General features: G+C 42.2%; 1 protein-coding gene across 12 annotated transcripts in view; it reads left to right on the top strand.

The window, feature by feature from the left end:
- LOC132393009 (succinate--CoA ligase [ADP-forming] subunit beta, mitochondrial-like) overlaps positions 1-13,913 on the top strand; it is a 173,559-nt gene that overhangs the window by 58,532 nt on the left and 101,114 nt on the right. The window lies entirely within an intron of this gene.

The following is a 13,913-nucleotide window of genomic DNA, read 5'->3' on the forward strand; positions in this document are numbered from 1 at the left end:
TGAACAGGCTGTTTCCATTGAGAGTAGGGGAGATTCAAACTAGAGGACATGATTTGAGAGTTAGGGGGCAGAAGTTTAAGGGAAACACGAGGGGGTATTTCTTTACTCAAAGAGTGATAGCTGTGTGGAATGAGCTTCCTGTAGAAGTAGTAGAGGCCAGTTCAGTTGTGTCATTTAAGGTAAAATTGGATAGGTATATGGACAGGAAAGGAGTGGAGGGTTATGGGCTGAGTGTGGGTAGGTGGGACTAGGTGAGATTAAGGGTTCGGCACGGACTAGGAGGGCCAAAATGGCCTGTTTCCGTGCTGTGATTGTTATATGGTTAAGACCATGAGATATAGGAGCAGTATTTTCCTCTCAGCTATTTTCCTGTTTCCTGCCCACGTCCCTTCATGTCTTGACCAATCAAGAATCTATTAACCTCTGCCTTAAATATACATAAAGAGTTGGCCTCCACAGCTGTCTGTGGCAAATAATTCCACAGAATCGCCACCCTCTGGCTAAAGAAATTCCTTTTCATTCTTCATCTCTATGCTTAAAGGAGATCCCTCTATTCCTAGGATGTGTCCTCTAATCTGAGAATCTCCCACCATAGGAAACATCCTCTCCATATCCACTCCAAGGCTCATCCACTCCACCACTCCATCCACACCATTCAATAGGTTTTAATGAGATCATCCCTCATTCATCTGAATTCTAGAGAATACAGGCCCAGAGTGATTAAGCGTTCTTCATATGTCAAGCTGTTCAATCCTAGAACCATTTGCTTGAACCTCCTTTAAACCCTCTGCAGTTTCAGCACATTCTTTCTAAGGTAAAGTGGGAATCAGAATGTGAGTGCAGGGATTAAGGTGGAAGGACAAGGGCATGATGCTAAGAGTTCTGAGTTGATGAGGAAGGACAGGCAGGGGATGAAACATTATTGTAACCAGTTAAGGGGATTGAAATGTGTCTATTTCAATGCTAGGAGTATTAGGAATAAGGAGGATGAACTTAGAGCATGGATTAGTATGTGTAGTATTAGTATGTTGTGGCCGTTACTGAAACTTGGTTGGAGGAAGGGTAGGATCGGATGATGCAGGTCCCGGGATTCAGGTGTTTTAAAAGGAATAGGATGGGAGGTAGAAAGGGGGGGGGGCATTGCTAGTCAGGGACAGTATCACGGCTATAGAAAGGGAGGACGCTGCAAAGGGAGTGTCCACTGAGTTGGTCTGGGTGGAAGTCAGAAATAGGAAGGTATCAATCACCGTGCTGGGAGTAGTCTGTAGGCCCCTAAATAGCCCTCGGGACACCGAGGAGCAGATAAGTAGGCAGATTTTAGAATGGTACACAAAATACAGGATAGTAGTTATGGGTGATTTCAACTTCCCTCCTTGATTGTCTGGCACCTCCTGAGTGCAAGGGGGAAAGAAGGAGCTGAATTTGTCAGGTGTGTTCAAGAAGGATTCCTGACACAGTATGTGGATTGGCTGACGAGAGGAGAGGCTATACTGGATCTAGTTCTGGGTAATGCCTCTTGGTGGGGGAGTATTTTGGTGAGAGTGACCATAACTCCCTTAGCTTCAGCATAGCTATGGAAAGGGTTAAAATAAGACAATATGATAAAGTGCTTTAACTGGGGAAGGGCTAACTTTGAAGGAATGAGGCAGGAACTAGCGAGAGTAAATTGGAAACAGATGGACAAAGGGGAAAGCACAGAAGTAATGTGGGAGCAGTTTAGGGACCAATTGAGCTGGGTTCAGGATAGGTTTGTCCCACAGAGACAAGGAGAAAATGGTAGGAAAAGGGAACCGTCGCTGATGAAACATGTGAGACAACTCGTCAAGAGGAAAAAGGAAGCATATGTTAGATACCAGAAGCAGGAAGTAGGAAGAGCTTATGAGAAATATAGGGTAGCCAGGAAGGAGCTAAAGAAAGGACTTAGGAGAGCTCGAAGGGAGCATGAGAAGGCCTTAGCATGTAGGATTAAGGAGAACCCTAGGGCATTCTATGCGTATGTGAAGAACAGGAGGATGACGAGAACAAAGGTGGGACCGCTAAAGGATAAAGAGGGCAACATGTGCCTGGAGGCGGAGGAGGTTGGGGAGGTCCTAAATGAATACTTTGCTTCAGTATTCACAAGTGAAAAGGATTTTGATCAGGGTGAGGTCAAAATAGAGCAGGCCTGTGTGCTGGACAATGTGGAGATTACAGAAGTAGTAGTGCTGGATCTTAAAAACATGAGGATTGATAAATCCCCAGGTCCGGATATGATACACCCCAGGTTGTTGTGGGAATTGAGAGAAGAAATCGTTGGAGCATTAGCTATGATCTTTGAATCCTCTTTGGCTACAGGGGAAGTGCCGGAGGACTGGAGAATGGCAAATGTAGTTCCCTTGTTTAAAAAAGGTAATAGGGAGAAATCTGGGAACTATAGACCGGTGGTCTGCAAACTACTGGAAAGGATTCTTAAGGATAGGATCTACGAGCATTTGGAGAAGTTCAGTCTATTCATGGGATAGTCAACATGGCTTTGTGAAGGGAAGATCATGCCTCACGAGCCTGATTGAGTTTTTTGAAGAGGTAACAAAAGAAATTGAGGGTAGGGCTGTGGATGTGGTCTACATGGACTTTAGCAAAGCACTTGACAAGGTCCCTCATGAGAGACTCATCCAGGAAGTCATTTAGCATGGGATAAGTAGAACCTTAGCTGGTTGGATAAAAAAATTGGCTTAAAGGAAGAAAGCAGAGGGTAGTTGTGGAAAGAAAGTATTCTGACTGGAGGTCGGTGACTAGTGGAGTGCCGTAGGGATCTGCCCTGCGAACCCTGCTATTTGTGATTTTTATAAATGACCTGGATGTAGAGGTGGAAGGATGGGTGAGTAAGTTTGCGGATGACACGAAGATTGGAGGAGTTGTGGAATCAACTGCAGATTGTCGAAGGTTACAAGAGGATATAGACAGGCTGCAGAGTTGGGCAGAAAGATGGCAGATGGAGTTCAGTCTGGATAAGTGTGAGGTGATGCATTTGGAAAGACATATCAGAAGACTGAGTACAGGATTATTCAGTGAGGAGTTCGCAGCCCCATGCACTTCGGGCGTAAGGTAGCCAACTCCCAATTTGTTGGTTTACAAAGGTCATACTTATACCCAAAAGCGGGGTACTTCATTCGCAAATATGGTTACCGATTCAAATCCATCAATTGATTGGCTATTGCATAGCAAAGCACGCGAAATACTCGGAATAAGCATAGGCGCAAGCGTAATACTTGGAATGGGTATGGACGCAAGCAAAACACTCAAAATAGGTATATAGCTCAAATAACTTTGCCGAACACATTGTCTTGTGGTCGCAAGGTTCCTCTTCTTTGTGGTGGCCACATGCTGTCTGGCACCTTAATTTAGCTACCTCTTCCCTGTTCTCCTACACTTCCCCAATGACGTATCCTCTCCCTGGTCTTGTCTACATAGTTTGCTACACTTACCCCTCGCCCACCCCTTCTACACGTACCCCTTACCCTCTTCACATTCTCAAGAAGACTGAGTACAGGATTAATGGTCAGTTACTTAAGAGTGTGGATGAACAAAGGGGCCTTGGGGTTCAAATCCATACATCCCTCAAGGTCGCTGCACAGGTTGATAGGGTGGTTAAGAAGGCCTATGGGATGCTAGGCTTCATTAGCGGGGGATTGAGTTCAAGATAGAGAGGTCATGTTGCAACTCTACAAATCTCTGATGAGACCGCACTTAGAGTTTTGTGTTCAATTCTGGTCACCTCATTATAGGAAGGATGTGGAAGCTGTGGAGAGGGTGCACAGGAGATTTACCAGGATGTTGCCCGGTTTGGAGAACAAGTTATATGAAGCAAGGTTATCAAAGCTGGGACTTCTCTCTTTGGAATGCAGAAGAATGAGAGGGGACTTGATCGATGTCTACAAGATTATGAGAGGCATAGATAAGGTGGATAGTCAGTACTTGTTTCCTAGGGCACCAATAGCAAACACCAGAGGGTATATGTACAAAATTAAGGGAGGGAAGTTTAGGGGAGACATCAGGGGTAAGTTTTTACACAGAGGGTTGGGAGTGCCTGGAATGACTTGCCAGCGATGGTGGTGGAGGCTAAAACATCAGGGGTATTTAAGAGTCTCTTGGACAGGCACATGGATGAAAGAAAAATGGAAGGTTATGGGGTAGTGTGGTTTTAGTACTTTTTTTAAAGGATTATATGGGTTGGCACAACATGGAGGGCTGAAGGGCCTATACTGTGCTGTAATGCTCTATGGTTCTATCAGGGGCCCAAAACTGCTCTCAATACTCCAAGTGAGGCCTTACCAGTGCTTTATGAAGTCTCAACATTACATTCTTGCTTTTATATTCTAGTCCTGTTGAGATTAATGCTAACATTGTGTGTGTTTCCTCACCACAGACTCAACCTGCAGATTAACCTTTAAGGAATCCTGTGCAAGGATTCTCAAGTGCCTTTGCACCTCAGTTTTTTGCATTTTCTCTCCATTTAGAAAATAGTCAATCCTTTCATTTCTTCTATCAAAGTGCATGACCACACACTTTTTGACAGTGTCCCATTTGCCACTTCCTTGCCCGTTCTCCAAATCTGTCTATATCCTTTTGAAGCCTCTCTACTTCTTCAAGACTACCTGCCCCTGCACCTAACTTCATATTGTCTGAAAACTTTGCCCCAACGTCATTAATTCCATTCATCCAAATGCTTGACATACAACATAAAAAGAAGTTGGTCCCTCCACAGACCCCCGTGGAATGCCACTAGTCACCAGCAGCCAGTCAGAGAAGGTCCCCTTTATTCCCACTCCTTGCCTCCTGCCAATCAGCTAGAATCCATGCTAGAATCTTTCTTGTAATACCATGGACTCATAGCTTTTTAAGAAGCCTCAAGTGTGGCACTTTGTCAAAGGTCTTCTGAAAATCTAAGTACACAACATCACTGATACTCTGTTGTTTACCTTGCCTGTTATTTCTTCATTGAATTCCATCAGCTTTGTCAGTAAAGGTGTTCCCTTGAAGGAATCATGCTAATTACAGCCTATTTTATCATGTGCCTCAAGTACCCTGAGATATCATCCTTAATAATTGGCTCTATCTTCCCAACCACTGATCTCAGACTAACTAGCCTATAGTCTCCTTTCTTCTGCCCCTCTCCCTTCTTGCTGAGTGGAGTGACATTTGCAATTTTCCAGTCTTCCAGAACCATTCCAGAATCTAGTGATTCTTGACAGATAAATACCAACGGTTCCATAGTCTCTTCCACCACCTTTTTCAGAACTCTGGAGTGTACACTATCTGGTCCAGGTGACTTATCTATCTTCAAACTGTTCAGTTTCCCAAGAACCTTCTCTCTAATAATGGTAACTTTACAAACCTCATTACCCCTGATATTCAGAACTTCCACCATACTGCTAACGTCTACCACCGAGAAGACTGATGCACAATACTTATTCAGTTCATCAGCCATTTCCTTGTCCCCAATTACTATCTCTCCAGCATCATTTTCCAGCAGTTTGATATGCACTCTTGCCTGTCTTTTACACTTTATGCATCTGAAGAAACTTTTGGTATACTCCAATATTATTGGCTCGCTTACTTTTATATTCCATCTTTACCTGCTTAATGACATTCTTAGTTGCCTCCTTTTGGATTTTAAAAACTTTCCAATCCTCTAACTTCCCACTAATTTTTGCTCTGTTGTATACACTTTCTTTGGCTTTGACTTCTCTTGTTAGCCATGGTTGTGTTATGTTGCATTTAGAATACATCTTCCACTTTGGGATGCATGAGCCCTGTGCTTCCAGCCATTGCAGCTCTGATTTCATCCCTGCTAGTGTTCTTTTCCAATCAATTCTTGCCAACTCCACTCTCATGCCTCTGTAATTCGTTTTACTGCACTGAAACAGTAATAGTGTAATATTTGATTTTAGCTTCTCCTTAAATTTCAGTGTTAATTCAGTCATATGATCACTTTCCCCCAAGGGTGTTTTTTTTTACCTTGAGCTGTCTAATGAATACCTGTTTTATTGCACAACACCGAATCCAGATTAGTTGATCCCCTAGTGGGCTCAACCACACACTGCTCAAAAAATCCATCTCATAGGCATTCCAGAAGTTCCCCTCCTGGAATCCAGCACCCACCTGATTTTCCCAATTTATCCCATGAGTATTGTATTATTACCCTACTGATATGAATTCTTTATCCTACATTGGATTTTGTAGACCACATCCTTACTACAATTTGGGGGTCTGTATTTACAAACCCTATTTCCAGAAAAGTTGGGATATTTTCCAAAATGCAATAAAAACAAAAATCTGTGATATGTTAATTCACATGAACCCTTATTTAACTGACAAAAGTACAAAGAAAAGATTTTCAATAGTTTTACTGACCAACTTAATTGTATTTTGTAAATATACACAAATTTAGAATTTGATGGCTGCAACACACTCAACAAAAGTTGGGACAGAGTTAAAATAAGATTGAAAAGTGCACAGAATATTCAAGTAACACCTCCCCCCACCTCCACTAGGTCTTTCCCCTCAATAGTATCTAAAACTGTATTCTTGTTGTGAGAAATGGCCACAGGTGCATTCTGCACTGGCTGTGCATTTCCCCTCCTCCTCCTGGCAGTCATCCAGTTACCTGTCTCTAGGAGTGACTACCTCCCTGTAGCTCCTGTCTACATTCTCCCATATGAGTCAAAGGTCATTGAGCTGCCACTTTGGTTCTTTAATAAGTTCTCTCAGGAGCTGCAGATGTTTTCACATCCCGCACACAGTACAAAACACTGTCCCTGGAGTTGGACAAGGAAAGAACAAATGAGAACAGAAAGAGAGAAACCTACCAAATACTTTCTCATCCAAGCCTGATCTTGCCGAAGCCAGATGATCCAAAGCTAAACTCTGCCATACTCACAAGAATGGAGGCTCTGCTTGCACCTGTGCTATTTTTATTGGCCTTTTCTGATGAATCCCTTTTGCTGATTGGTGGCTGCTCATCTCAGTGAAACTGCCACAAAGCTCTGCCTTTAAATCATAGTCGCCTTCCTGATTGAAAGCTATCTCTTTTTACACCCTTCCTGACATCGATTGTCCAATGATGTCAGATATAGTTGGGTACCAGTTTAGGTGGAGCACTGTTTTTCCTATGACCTGGCTCTAGGCAGCAGCACAGCACTTTAAATAGTTAAGTGTGCTATTTGTATGTACGGTGTGAAGTTTTTGTTGTGGGTGTTGAAACAGCTGGAAATGCTAAACAAAAGCACAGAATCTAAAAGCAGTCAGTAGACCAAGCAGTATTAATGAGGATATGAACAGTGATTACATCTCAGAGTAAGTGTGCCTTGAAAGTCTGTGATAGGTGAAGACCAAAGTGGTGAAGGTATCAACTACTTTAATAACCAGCAATTTAGACAAATGTCCAGCTGAAAGCTGAATGGAGAGTAGTTGTCAATGGAGAATAAAAGTGACCAGACCCTTTCCCCTGCCCTGATACTAAACAGATTTATAGGAAATTAATATACTGCAGACCATGATTAAATAGGAATTTAAAATGTCCTGGGGAATTAATAGGAATAACACCTGATAATCTGGGAAATTGATCAGTTCAAAACCACCAATATCCCAAGCATACTAGATAATTGGAATTTTATTGTATATTCATTTGATTAGTATAATCCCTGGTGAGGTAATGAGTTTATCAATTGATAATTAGTAATCTTAGTTTTTACATTAGATTGTAAAATAATCAAACTCAAGTTCAAACGTAGTGTTTATTTGATGTTTCAAATATGCAGTTCACCTTCTCTTTGAAAACTGATTGCTGCCCACCTTGCAGTTTGTGCAACACACACAAAATGCTGGTGGAACGCAGCAGGCCAGGCAGCATCTATAGGAAGAAGTACAGTGGATGTTTCGGGCCAAGACCCTTCGTCGGGACTAACTGAAAGGAAAGATAGTAAGAGATATGAAAGTAGGAGGGGGAGGGGGAAATCCAAAGTGATAGAAGACAGGAGGGGTCGGGATAAAGCTAAGAGTTGGAAAGTTGATTGACAAAAGGGATACAGAGCTGAAGAAGGGAAAGGATCATGGAACAGGTGGCCTAGGGAGAAAGAAAGGGGGAGGGGAGCACCAGAGGGAGATGGAGAACAGGCAATGAGTGATTGTGAGGGGGGCAGAGGGAGGGAAAAAAGGAGGAAAAAAGGGGGGATAATAGGGAACAATAATAAATAAATAAGGGATGGGGTGAGAAGGGGATGAGGGGCATTAACAGAAGTTAGAGAAATCAATGTTCATGCCATCAGGTTGGAGGCTACCCAGATGGAATATCAGGTGTTGTTCCTCCAACCTGAGTGTGGCTTCATCTGGACAGTAGAGGAGGCCATGGATAGACATATCAGAATGGGAATGGGACGTGGAATTAAAATGTGTGGCCACTGGGAGATGCTGCTTTCTCTGGCGGACAGAATGTAGGTGTTCAGTGAAACGGTCTCCCAGTCTGCATCGGGTCACACCAATATATAGAAGGCTGTACTAGGAACACTGGACACAGTATATCACACCAGCCGACTCACAGGTGAAGTGTCGCCTCACCTGGAAGGACTGTCTGGGGCCCTGAATGGTAGAGAGGGAGCAAGTGTAAGGACAGGTGTAGCGCTTGCTCCGCTTACAAGGATAAGTGCCAGGAGGGAGATTGGTGGGAAGGGATTGGGGGGGGGGGGGGAACGAGTGAACAAGGGAGTCACGTCGGGAGTGATACCTGCAGAAGGTAGGGGGGGGGGGGGGAGGAAGATGTGCTTGGTAGTGGGATCCCGTTGGAGGTGGTGGAAGTTACGGAGAATTATATGTTGGACCTGGAGGCTGGTGGGGTGGTAGGTGAGGACAAGGGAAACCCTATCCCGAGTGGGGTGATGGAAGGATGGGGTGAGAGCAGATGTGTGTGAAATGGGAGAGATGCGGTTGAGAGCAGAGTTGATGATGGAGGAAGGGAAACCCCTTTATATATGTATATGTAAAAAAAAAGACATCTCCTTCATCCTAGAAAGAAAAGCTTCATCCTGAGAGCAGATGTGGCAGAGATGGAGGAATTGCGAGAAGGGGATGGCAGTTTTGCAAGAGACAGGGTCAGAAGAGGAATAGTCCAGGTAGCTGTGAGTTTGTGCACTTGAATTTAAGCATAGTGGCTTCAGCCCTTGATGCATTTAAAAGCTTTTCTGTCTTTTGGAAAGAGTTTAACATAAATTCACCATGTTCCTACTTTCCATCCCTAAAGATATCCTGCTCAGCATTAGATTTACAGACCCTAAACCATTGAGCTGTGTATCGGAATACATTTTTCACAACCCACGTACTTAGAAAGGCTAATTATCTAGGCTAATTTTGAAATCTGAACATGATTTGCATTCACTCTTTTAGGTATTCCTGTCTTGCTTCCAAAGTAAAGTCATCTTTGGCTGTTTTATTATTGATGTTTCCTGAAAAGTTAATATTGTGTTTGCCCCTGATGATTGCAGCATTCAGTTGCTCTTGCAATTTCTCGGTAAATTAAGCAGTATCTGCATGCAACAAGGCAGTTTGGGCTAATTACAAATCTACAGTTAAAAACAATCTAGCCACCTTCTCTTGACATTCATTGTCTTTTCAGATCCATCACTGCCACCATTAACCACAAACTGAACTTGACCAGCTTGAAAGAGTAGATTCAAGGGTGATGTGTTTTGAGGTGAATGGTTTAACACCTAACCATCACCCATCACTCACCACCAGCCACCAAATCCTCGACAATTCTCACAACAAAAGGTCAAGTGTGAGATTGTTTACAACTGTAACATCATTCAAGAGGCTCAACACCATTCAGAACAAAGGTACCTGCTTGACTGGCAGTCCATCTATCATCCCACACTCTCCATAACTAACGTGTCATGGCTTTGGTGTGCACCATCCCAATAAATGAAATAGATGCAGTGTAGTAAGTTTCAAATATTGCTTCAAACGCATGAACAAAGAAACCTTTAACACCTAGAAAGATTAGGACAGCAAGTACATGGGCGGTGCTACCATATAAAGAGTTTTGCTTGAAGTCGCAAACCTTATTAACTTCTGGTTCACGAAAAGGAGGGAGAGCTTGAACAACTTAATGATTGTTCAGTTGCCCACCTTCCTTGCTGCCTGGCCAATCTCCCAGGCATGCTTACTTAATCAAAGTGTGAAAATGGCTCAGCACTGTCCAAGATGAAAGCAGATAAATAATCCAAGATAAAAGTGGAAAATGCTGGAAACATTCAGCATGTTCAGAGAGGGAAAGAAAGTTAAAGATTTAGATTTCGTCAAATCCAGGAAAAATGAGAAAGGAAAAATCAACACTGGGCTTACCATGACAGTGTCTTCTGAATAAAAATAAACTCAAAGAAAGAAAAGTTCTGTAGTAGTGGTTAACATCTCAAAAAAAGAGTATTGAACTTTAACTGAAAGATGTAACTATCTGTTTTGTAAATATGACAACTTTATGTGATTCTATGTATTACAATAATGAGCTAAGTAACTGATGCCATTTTAATGACTTGGGTTCTGGTTCTTGCCAGTATCCTAAGGTTTTTGCACTACTTGCCCATTAAAAATAGTGAATTCAATTGGTCTCTGCTATGTCAATAAACCTGGTATTAGGGGGCTGTATATTGTCCACTAAGTTTAATATATAATTTGTTCATACTGTTGGTTGATAATTTACATTTCCTGTTCTGTGAGATGCTTTCCTGTCTTTAATTCCTCATTTGTGTGCAAATACTATGAGGTTCCTCGGAGCTATTTTGCATATCGTTCTAGCATCTTGCACAACTATTACAATTGTAAATATTTGAAATGTTTCTCGTAAACCAGGAACACACAATCTGCTATCAAGATGATGTAGATGGCATGGTGGCAAAGCGGTTAACTTAACACTTTACAGCATGAGTGACTGGGTTCAATTTCTGTCACTGTTTGTAAGGAGTTTGTATGTTCTCTCTGACTTTTTGGGTTTCCTCTGGGTGCTCTGGTTTCCTCCCCAATTCTGAAATTACATAGACGTTGGGGTTAGTAAGCTTAGGCTTGCTATATTAGCGGTGAAAGCATAGCGACACTTGCAGGCTGCCCCAGCACTTCCTTGGACTTTGTTGGTCATTGACGCAAGCAAGGCATTTAACTGAATGTTTCAATGCACATGTGACAAATAAAGCCGAACTTTCATCTTTAATATTGCAAGTGATCTAGGCTGCCTTGCATACAAGTGAATTAACTTATAACCATATAACAATTACAGCACGGAAACAGGCCATCTCGGCCCTTCTAGTCTGTGCTGAGCGCTTACTCTCACCTAGTCCCACAGACCTGCACTCAGCCCATTACCCTCTATTTCTTTCCTGTCCATATACCTGTCCAATTTTTTTAAAATGACAATATCGAAACTGCCTCTACCACTTCTACTGGAAGCTTGTTCCACATAGCTACCACTCTCTGAGTAAAGTACTCCCTTGTGTTACTCCTAAACTTTTGCCCCCTAACTCTCAACTCATGTCCTCTCATGTACTCATGTACTCTCAGTGGAAAAAGTCTATCCACGTCAACTCTATCTATCCCCCTCATAATTTTAAATACCTCTTTCAAGACCCAGGTAACGTTCTAGTAAATCTCCTCTGTACTCTTCTCTATTTTGTTGACATCTTTCCTATAATTCGGTGACCAGAACTGTACACAATCCTCCAGATTTGGCCTCACCAATGCCTTGTACAATTTCAACATTACATCCCAACTCCTATACTCAATGCTGTGATTTATAAAGGCCAGCATACCAAAAGCTTTCTTCACCACCCTATCCACATGAGATTCCACCTTCAGGGAACTATGCACCATTATTCCTGGATCACTCTGTTCTACTGCATTCTGCAATGCCCTACCATTTACCATGTATGTCCTATTTTGATTAGTCCTACAAAAATGTAGCACCTGATACTTATCAGTATTAAACTCCATCTGCCACCTTTCAGCTCACTCTTCTAACTGGCCTAAATCTCTCTGCAAGCTTTGAAAACCTACTTCATTATTCACAATGCCACCTATCTTAGTATTATCTGCATATTTACTAATCCAATTTACCACCTCATCATCCAGATCATTAATGTATGTGACAAACAACATTGGACCCAGTACAGATCCCTGAGGCACACCACTAGTCACTGGCCTCCAACCTGACAAACAGTTATCCACCACTACTTTCTGACATCTCCCATCCAGCCACTGTTGAATCCATTTTACTACTTCAATATTAATACCTAACGATTGAACCTTCCTAACTATCCTTCTGTGTGGAACCTTGTCAAAGGCCTTACTGAAGTCCATATAGACATCATCCACTGCTTTACCCTCATCAACTTCCCTAGCAACCTCTTCAAAAAATTCAATAAGATTTGTCAAACATGACCTTCCATGCACAAATCCATGTTTTCTTTTCCTGTCTATCCAGATAATTGTATATACTATCTCTAAGAATTGTGTACAGTTCTGGTCACAGAATTATAGGAAAGATGTCAACAAAATAGAGTACAGAGAAGATTTACTAGAATGTTAGCTGGGTTTCAGCACCTAAGTTACAGGGAAGGCTTGAACAAGTTAGGTCTTTATTCTTTGGAGTGTAGAAGGTTGAGGGGGGGACGATAGAGGTATTGAAAATTATGAGGGGGATAGATAGTTGACGAGGATAGGCTTTTTCCATTGAGAGTAGGGGAGATTCAAACAAGAGGACATGAGTTGAGAGTGAAGGGGCAAAAGTTTAAGGGTTATTTCTTTACTCAGAGAGTGGTAGCTGTGTGGAATGAGCTTCCAGTAGAAGTGGTAGAGGCAGGTTCGGTATTGTCATTTAAAGTAAAATTGGATAGGTATATGGACAGGAAAGGAACGGAGGGTTATGGGCTGAGTGCGGGCCAGTGGGACTAGGTGAGAGTGAGCATTCAGCACAGACTAGAAGGGCCGAAATGGCCTGTTTCCGTGTTGCAATTGTTATATGGTAAGAATACTTTACATTAATTTACCCACCACTGACGTCAAACTTACAGGCTGATAATTGCTAGGTTTACTCTTAGAACCCTTTTTAAACAATGGAACCACCTGGGCAATATGCCAATCCTCCGGCACCATCCCCGTTTCTAGTGACATTTGAAATATTTCTGTCAGAGCCCCTGCTATTTCTACACTAACTTCCCTCAAGGTCCTGGGGAATATCCTGTCAGGACTCGGAGACTTATCCACTTTTATATTCCTTTAAAAGCGCCAGTACTTTCTCTTCTTTAATCATCATAGTTTCCATAACTATCCTACTTGTTTCCCTTACCTTACACAATTCAAAACCCTTCTCCTTACTGAATACCGAAGAAAAGAAATTGTTCAAAATCTCCCCCATCGCTTTTGGCTCCACACATAGCTGTCCACTCTGATTCATTAAGGGACCAATTTTATCCCTCACTATCCTTTTGCTATTAATATAACTGTAGGAACCCTTTGGATTTATTTTCACCTTACTTGCCAAAGCAACGTCATATCTCCTTTTAGCTTTTCTAATTTCTTTCTTAAGATTCTTTTTACATTCTTTATATTCTTCGAGCACCTCATTTACTTCATGCTGCCTGTATTTATTGTAGATCTCTCTTTTTTTCCTGAACCGTTTCCACTATCCCTTGAAATCTTGAAGTGTAGTAATTATATTATTGCACTATTATTCCAGAGAATATATGTGACTTGAAGCACCCTGCCCTCAATCACAGTTTGAGAGTTTGCAAGTAAAAACAATAAAGCTGCACAATTGCGGTTGAAAAATCTGAAGTTCACTAGTTCCTTTAGAGAAGAGCACCTGCTCTGGTTAATTGGTCTGATCTTTGTGCTTT

Source organism: Hypanus sabinus, chromosome 4, assembly GCF_030144855.1.
Source record: "Hypanus sabinus isolate sHypSab1 chromosome 4, sHypSab1.hap1, whole genome shotgun sequence".
Lineage (NCBI taxonomy): Eukaryota > Metazoa > Chordata > Chondrichthyes > Myliobatiformes > Dasyatidae > Hypanus > Hypanus sabinus.